The sequence below is a fragment of the Lactuca serriola genome, chromosome 4 (assembly GCF_051521515.1).
Source record: "Lactuca serriola cultivar US96UC23 chromosome 4, Lser_US96UC23_V15, whole genome shotgun sequence".
Classification (NCBI taxonomy): domain Eukaryota; kingdom Viridiplantae; phylum Streptophyta; class Magnoliopsida; order Asterales; family Asteraceae; genus Lactuca; species Lactuca serriola.
Window position 1 is genome coordinate 70,636,534 of NC_136411.1, and position 8,444 is coordinate 70,644,977.

An 8,444-nucleotide genomic window follows, 5' to 3' on the forward strand; every position below is an offset into this window, starting at 1 on the left:
TAATAGATAAAATAAACTAGAAATGTATAAAATAAAAATAAAAGGAACTAAAATTGGCAACCAAACTTCATCTCTATTTTTAGAGATATGAATACTAATATTATTCATATCTCCAAAAATGGATGTGTGAAAATGGGGTAAGGTGAGAGAAGAATTGAAAAAAAAAATGAAAGAAGATATGAAATTTGGGAGAGGATTGGAAATGCCCTTAGAAGATCATACATGCAAAAAGGGTCTTGCCATAAATATATAAAAGATTGTTTTTTATTTAAATGTTAGCGATTAGCACCGCTACCAAGTTCATATATTTAATAAAGTCAACACGAATTTCCTTCTATTTTTTATTTGTGTTCGGGTGAGTATTTGAAAGCCTTTGATTTGTATAAATTAAAAGAAATGGTTAGATTTATCAAGAAAAATGTCCAATATAACATGATATTCAAGTTCTTGAATTTGGAACTAAAAAATTACATTATGGATGTACGAAAAAAACAGACTATTCGATCAGTTGAAAAACATTGAAAACGTTGTAAAAACAGATTTTTCCTAAGATTTCTTCTTCTCTTGAAACATACATTAATTTTATCCATCATAAATATTGTCTGACTATTTTACTTTTATCGGTTTTATTTAATCAACAAACCACTGTAACATATTTACATCAAATTTTCCGGATCATTCAAGATTTCTACAACAATGTTTTTCTCCAAGATTTTCATAATCAACTCAAGCCAATATGACTTGGATATATACCGAACATAATTGGTATATAGTATTTTTTTTTCTTGGAAACATGTACTATATGCATCAAGAGTAGTACAGAGAGTGAGCTGCCGACAGTCGAGTATAGGCAGTATTGAAATATGTTAGGTGACGGAGTGAGGACCTACATGGAGACGGCAATTAAAGAATAGTGAGACCCTTGAGATTTGTGTCAACTAATTGAATAGTCAAAATTAAATGAATAGTACAAATCGCACGTGCAATCAAGTTTTGTATACAGTGGTAGCAATCAAATCTTTTGGTTTTCAACTTGTTGCTTTCGTGGGGTTTTCTACAGGTATTGTACGTATTTAAAATTTAAATGATCGTGTATGTATCATGTTCCTAGGTTATAACCTGTGCATACCATGTGTGAGAAATTTTAAAATAATTTTTATTAAATTATAACTTAATTATTTAGCAATGTTTTATATGTAATTGGATAATCATATGATGATTGGTTGAAATTAAGAAATGGTAATCATTTGAATATCAAATAAGCAATTTGTATTTGTAGATATGTAAGAAAATAATCATTTTGTATAATGCAAAAATTTAAATAAAACAGAAAACATAAATTGATATAAATAATAAAGTTGTACAAAGTTTTTATAAATTTCTAAAAACTTCTTTATACATGACATTAGATGTTTTATTTGATAGCTTACCATGCTTATCTAAAATTAACAATTTTAATCATTCTCTATTTTGAACCCTAAATAAAGCAACATATAATTGGCCATGTGCAAAAGGTATACGTTGAGATGATTCCGTGGTACAGTTTTTCTTGGATTTTTTATTATCCAGATATAACTTTCTTTTATTTCTTCTTTCTCTAGCGTATATGGCATTCATGTTCTTGTTTGATATATATTAAAAACAAAATAGTAAACTTAAAAAGGAAATGAATAATATGAAAATAACTATTAAGAAATTGAATAATAATAAAATAACAAACAAATTATAGTTATAAAATAGAATGTGTAATGAGTTAGTGGAATATATATTATATATTTAACATGTTTTATTTATAAATTAAGACATTTTTTTAAAAATAATTGTAATTTATTTATTGATAATAAAATGGAAATTCCACTGCAAGTAATGTTTTCAAATGTTTAAGATATTCTGCTTGACATTTTAAACACGGTTTGTGCATAAAGTAAATCAAATACATGAGAAATTAAATAAATTTCATTTTAATCATTTTAATGATTATTCATAAATTTTAAATTATAATAAAACATTAAAACCCACCAAAAAGTTATCACTATTCCCCAAACGTTTCTTTTCCCTTTTTGTCTGTAACACGAACGATCAAACAAAAAACCTAGACCTAGAATTTCAATTGCATACAGATTTCCACAGCCACCATTCGATCTCTTAAAGGGTGTAAACGTTCATTCTGGCGATAAAGATGAAGGAAGATACCAATACACCACCGATTAGAAATGTGAAGTGAAGAAAAGCTTACATTGAGTAATACCTGATGTCGAACTCGGAGATTTATTGAACGCAACTTTGGGGTTTGAAGAAAGCAAGAATCAAGGTAAGAGATGATCAATTGATGATTAATCTTAGTTTTGTTAACATAAAATAGATCATGTCAAAGTAATTTTTTACCTGTTTTTCTTTGTTCCAGAAATGTTGAATCTGAAGATATAAGCGAAAACTCAAGTCGTTCAAAAGAATACCCTCACATTCGTTAATAGCGGAAACACAAAAGGTAGAAATGGTTTTGGTTCGATTTTTGGAATTTGAGTCTTTGTTTAAACATTTGAATTTTGAAATTGCTAAATTTTAGACAAAATCTCGTTAATGATTATTCAGGGATTATAAAATTTTAGTGGGTAATTTGTGTCACATATATAAGATTATCCTATATATAAAGTGGTTCTAACTATATAAAAAGTCATATTATCTTGGTTGGTAAAACTTATATTTATATATAACATATCATTTCTAAACACACCCACAACCATACCATCTGGCATCTGTGGACCAAAACCATTAAGAAGCATGAAAATACAAAGGAAAATTATAAAATACAAAATTTTATGACCGAAATTGCAAATATATGCAAAACTAAAAACCAAAAACATAATTACAGCTTTCTGTTTTGAAAGTGAAAATATACATATAATCTTTAAAATTGCAAATATATGCAAATATACATATAATCTTTAAAATTATTACAAAGCCATTAAGGACACAAACCTCCTAACTACAACTTTCTGTTTTGAATGTGCAGTGTTATAATTATGAACACTTTTCTTACTTTTTAAGTATAATGATGAAGCCGGACCAACTACGTATTGCACTTCTAAAGTGCAGTCTGGGAGGGGTTTTTTTAAAACACAAATGGTCCCTATATGAACACAGAAAAATGGTCCATATGTAAGTCAAAATGGCTAAATCAAATAAATGGACGTTTTTAAATTAAAAATCTTACAGTTATAACATGGTGGTATGAAAGTATATTGCTATAATCGGGAATAGTTTTCTTACCTTTACCCAGGGGCAGCCCCCCCCCCCCCCCACACACACACACACACCGAGAAACTCACAGTCTACAAAATACTAAAGAAACTTTATATTAATACCATATTCATATAAGATAATCGAATGACAAATATTCAAAAGCATGTTAAAGGACCAAAATGGCTTCCATTTCTCATAGGGGTATTTCCGGTACTGTTTATTTCTATGACATTCTTTTATGTTTCTCACTAAATAATAACTTTCTTGTGTTTTAATATTAATATTTACCACTTTATTAAATCTCATGAATTGGCAGATTCCTCCATTGCTTATGTTTTCTACTGCCAATGTTGCATTTGGAGGTATGTCTTTAAATTTTAAATGACTTAAGTTTTTATTAAAATAAAATTAAAGTATTTTTTTAGCTTTCAGTATTAAATTGAAATAATACAAATTTATGTTATATAATTGTTCATACAGAAAGTATGATGCTATACACGTAAAAATAAATTACAAAAAGTTATAAAAATCACAGAATAACTAAAACATAGTTGCTGTATAGCGTGTCTTTTTTGGCCTTTGATTAGAAAAAAGTAAAATATGAAAAAAAATAAAGGAAGAATAGATTTCATTTCACACAAACACATGCAGTACCAATAACAAAAACAAATAACATAAAGCATTCAAATCACAGCAACAATGAAACATAGTTACTGTGTGTATTATACACGAATATAAAATGAAATAAAATAGACTTTTGATTGCATTTTAATCAAATAAAAAGAAACATACCTGATGGATTGAACACAGAACACCAGTAACAAAAACAAAGTGTCATTAAGCATTCAGATCACAGTAACACTCAAACATACCTGATTGATTGAACACAGAACAGGTGCAGACTGAAAAGAATAAAACGTCAAAGGAAGATCGCAATTTTGTTTTGGGGGTTCGGTTTTTATAACACGATGAAATAAACAAAAATGAGGTATATTTGGTAGAAGATTAATAAATATAAAAATAATGCAACTTTTAAGGGATGTAGTAAATAAAAATTCAAAAAACCAAATCTTTATTTGAAATGATTCAGTCAAATGAAATCTATATATTTTTGAATTTTTAATTTGAAGAGATAAGTTTTAAAATTAATTTGATTGCATAGTTTTGATGCAGGTAATATCGGATATGAGATAAATGCTATAATTAATCAAAACTAAAATCGAGTTATTTAGGAAGTGATGATCAAATGATGCAGTAGAAAATTATGTGCAGTTTGATGGATTAGTGGGTAATTGATTTTTATTAAATGGGAAAATCGATGATTGATTTAAAGTATATTGAAGAAGTCAACGATTTGTGTTAATTTGATTCCTGATTTACAGGAGATGATATGCTTGATTTTGATGTTTTTAATTTTACTATATTTGTTGTAAAACAAATAACCGATTGACATAAAAATAAGATTGATATCAATGTTTATTTGCAGGATTTTCAAAAATTGTGACCTGATTTTTAGGAGATGTTGTATTCGTTTATGAGGTGCAAAGAATGGACGGAAAAATGAATCATAAGGGTTCCCTATGAATGACACGTGGCAAGTTGGAGTTGTAAAAGAAGACACGTGGAGTCCAAAATACTCTTTTATTAAGAAGAGATATCATTGAACTTATTTACTAAAGTAATACTAAAAAAATAAATGATTTTTGATCTATGGTAAGGAGTGGTATCTCATTTGAAAGGTTATCAATTCAAATCACATTTGAGACATAGGTTGTAGTTAGTTAGGAGTAAATTAATTTGTTGTTTTAAGAAAAAAAAAGCAATATTCCATAAACTAATAATGTTTTGAAATTTTATTATAAAAATCATGCTTAATTCATAGAAATAACTTTCCTTAATGTAACTTTTTATAAAAGTAATGTAATTCTGTCTTGAATCTTGATACACGGTTGTACCTTCATTGACATGTGTAGTCACTAATTTACAGTCACTTTTTGAGATTCAAGTCATCCAAGTTTAAGAGTTTCTTTTTTATGGTGGCAATGTTCATGTTCAATTTTTGTCAAAAAATGAATACAATCAAAGTTATATATAAAATATAGCATATTGATATTTTTATTGTTTATTCAATCTTCCCTATTAGAAAGAACACATAAATGACATACATTGTATCTTGTAATTGGTTATAGACAATGACACACGTCTGATAATCAAAACCCCGTTATAAGAAAATAGATGACAAACATGTTATTTGCCGTAAATAGATGACATACATTTACTGCAGACAATTTGTATGTTGTGATTTTTTATATTTTTGAAAATTCTGGAGTAGACAATTTACCACATAAATTACGATAGACATTTATTATGTCATGATCCCTATGTTTTTATAAAAATGTATGTTTGGTAATAATATTCAAACTATTCAATGTTTCATAATACAAAAACATATCGTATATACAAATAAGGGCTAATAACATAAAAATTACCATAGTCTGACCAATATCTCGGTTAACCATCGGATTTTTTTGCTCGGAAAAAAATCATCCGTACTTCCAAAAAATCTCTTCATGACCACTCTTACTTGTTGCTAATGTTTTTACAAGTTTTTTTGTTACAAAAAACCACTCATGTTTGCAAAAAAATTACATCGCGACAACTATATGTTTTTTTAAGACTTATCTTTTTTAGAAATAAAAAAAAAGAAAAAAACGAATATATATCAAAATTTATACCTTTTTATTTTTTTTTATTGATAATACAACAAAAGTTATATATAAAATATAGTAGATTGATTTTTGTATTGTTTATATAATGATCACGACTAGAAAAAAAAAAGGTGTTTAATGACATTCATTGTATGTTGTAACTGGCTATAGATGACAAACAGATGTAGGTTATTGAAAGCACCATCATAAGGCTTTTCGGAGTGGTGCCGAGTCTACCGAAGTCCACATTAGCAAAATGGGGGGATTTAGCTCAGAAGAAGAAGAGAGGTTGAAGAGGAGGGGTTGTTTGTCGAGGTAGGGAGAAGGAAGGAGGAAAAAGAAAGAAACTCGGCAGAACTTCACCGAGTTGCCGAACCGAGTTCGGAATGCCGAGGGATCAGCCCGTTGTTAGCTAAGGTCGCTGAGGCTGTTGCCAAGGCCACTCCGTCCAGCCTAAACAATAGCCAACAAACTTTTTTTTAACAGTAGACAACAAATAGTTATTTGACGTAAATTTGTGACATACATTTATAACGGACAAATTGTACATCATAATATTTTATATTTAGAAAAAATATTTTACAAACATTTTACCACATATAACTACAATAGACTTTTCTTACATCATGTTATATATATACAAATATATACTCACTTCATCTTATATGTATAGTCTATTTTTTACTTTTGAAGTATTTATGTATCTTAAATATTTTTATTTATTTTATAAATTACTTAATAGAATTTCTAATAGTAAAAATACATCTAAAATACAATTTATTCATATATTTTGCATCAAATATGGTATATTAAAAGCAAAAATATTTAAGGTTAGAATTAAAAAAAATAAAGACTTCAAAAATAAATAATAAATAATAAATATAAGAAATATATTTTTATAATATTCAACCTAAATTACATTCAATGTCCCATAATACAAAAATTATCTAAGTATATGCAAATAAAGAAAATTCATTAAACAAAGCATATAGTTTGTGAATCAAAAGTATTGTATATGTATGATGGTTTTCTTTTTAATTTTCTCCATAGTTATAGAACTAAATAATCTAACAAGTCAAACCCTTCATTTTCCATGTTGGCAGCTATTGTAGGTGTTGGCGGTGTAGTGACAACAGTCGAAAGTAGTGGAGTTGCTGTTGGATTTTCTTGCTAAAATGTTCACTTGAGGTGATGAAGATTCGCAAGCATATGTTTAGTTTCTCCATCCCATCAAATAATATAAATAAATGGATAATTATTTAAAAAAATAATATATTTTTCTATTTAACGTATTTGGTTATTCAATTTGTTTTTTGTTTATATTTGTCAATTCAACTTGTTTAAGTGTACATATTTAGTCCTTATAACTGTTTACTTAAGTTAAACCGAAAAAAAAAATTACTTAATAAGATCATATATTTTTCACTTTGTACACATTTAGTTCTTAATATTTTTTTTTGCATTTTTAGTACTTAATATTTTTTTGTTGCAAAATAAGTCATTGTTGTTTTTGTACGCATTCAATACTTATCACTGATTTCTTTATTTTTTTTCTCACGACATCCTACGTGTGACAATCAGTAATGAGTCTATTACAACTTTCGTTTAGATTACCTCATTAAAAAGTAATATACTTTTATTTACGGTCTTTATATACATCCTCTCTTTATGAATATTTGTATAAACGATTTTTTTATAAAATCATGAGTAAAAATATATTACCTTTCAAACTGGTTACCATCAATCTAGCAGGATAACAAATAAATGACATGACAATATAGTGATTTGGAAGCCACTTAAGATCTTATGTGGTTGGAATGAGTTTCAAATATAGGGTTTGCATCGAACCCAATTTCACATATCTTTTTAGGTCGATCTAATGGTTCAAAGTCACGTAAAAGTTAGCAAAAAGGGCATACTCACCCTTTTGGGTGACACTTTTTATTATAATGTTTAATGTATAATTCTCTTCAAAGTATCTCTTCACAAATGGCATCTGAAAGGGTGACTATGTCATTTCTACTGACTTGTAAGTGAGTTTGAACCGTTGGACCGACTTTCATTTATTTGTTATACAAATCTAGCTTCTAAACCACAATAATATATCATGAATCGGTCAACTCTTGACAATGCAACAAAATTGTAAATGTAATGACATAATTGAGAAAAAAAAACACTTAATGTCAAAATCAAAATTTTGTTGTAATATAGAGACTTTCTTTCAATTTGAAACTCAGTGTCAAAATTGAAATTTTAATAAACTTAGTGGCTTTATTGCAATTCGGGAAAAGTGGTTACCGGGAGAACGAAAAGAACCAGTCATTCGGTTGATATTGCAATAAAATTATAAATATAGGGACATAATTACAAAAAAATAACTCAATGTTAAAATCAAAATTTTATGTAATATAAATGATTTTTTTACAATTCGCCCCAATCTTTTATCACAAGTAGAAAATAAGTCATTCTCTCAAAAGTAAAACCATATATTTA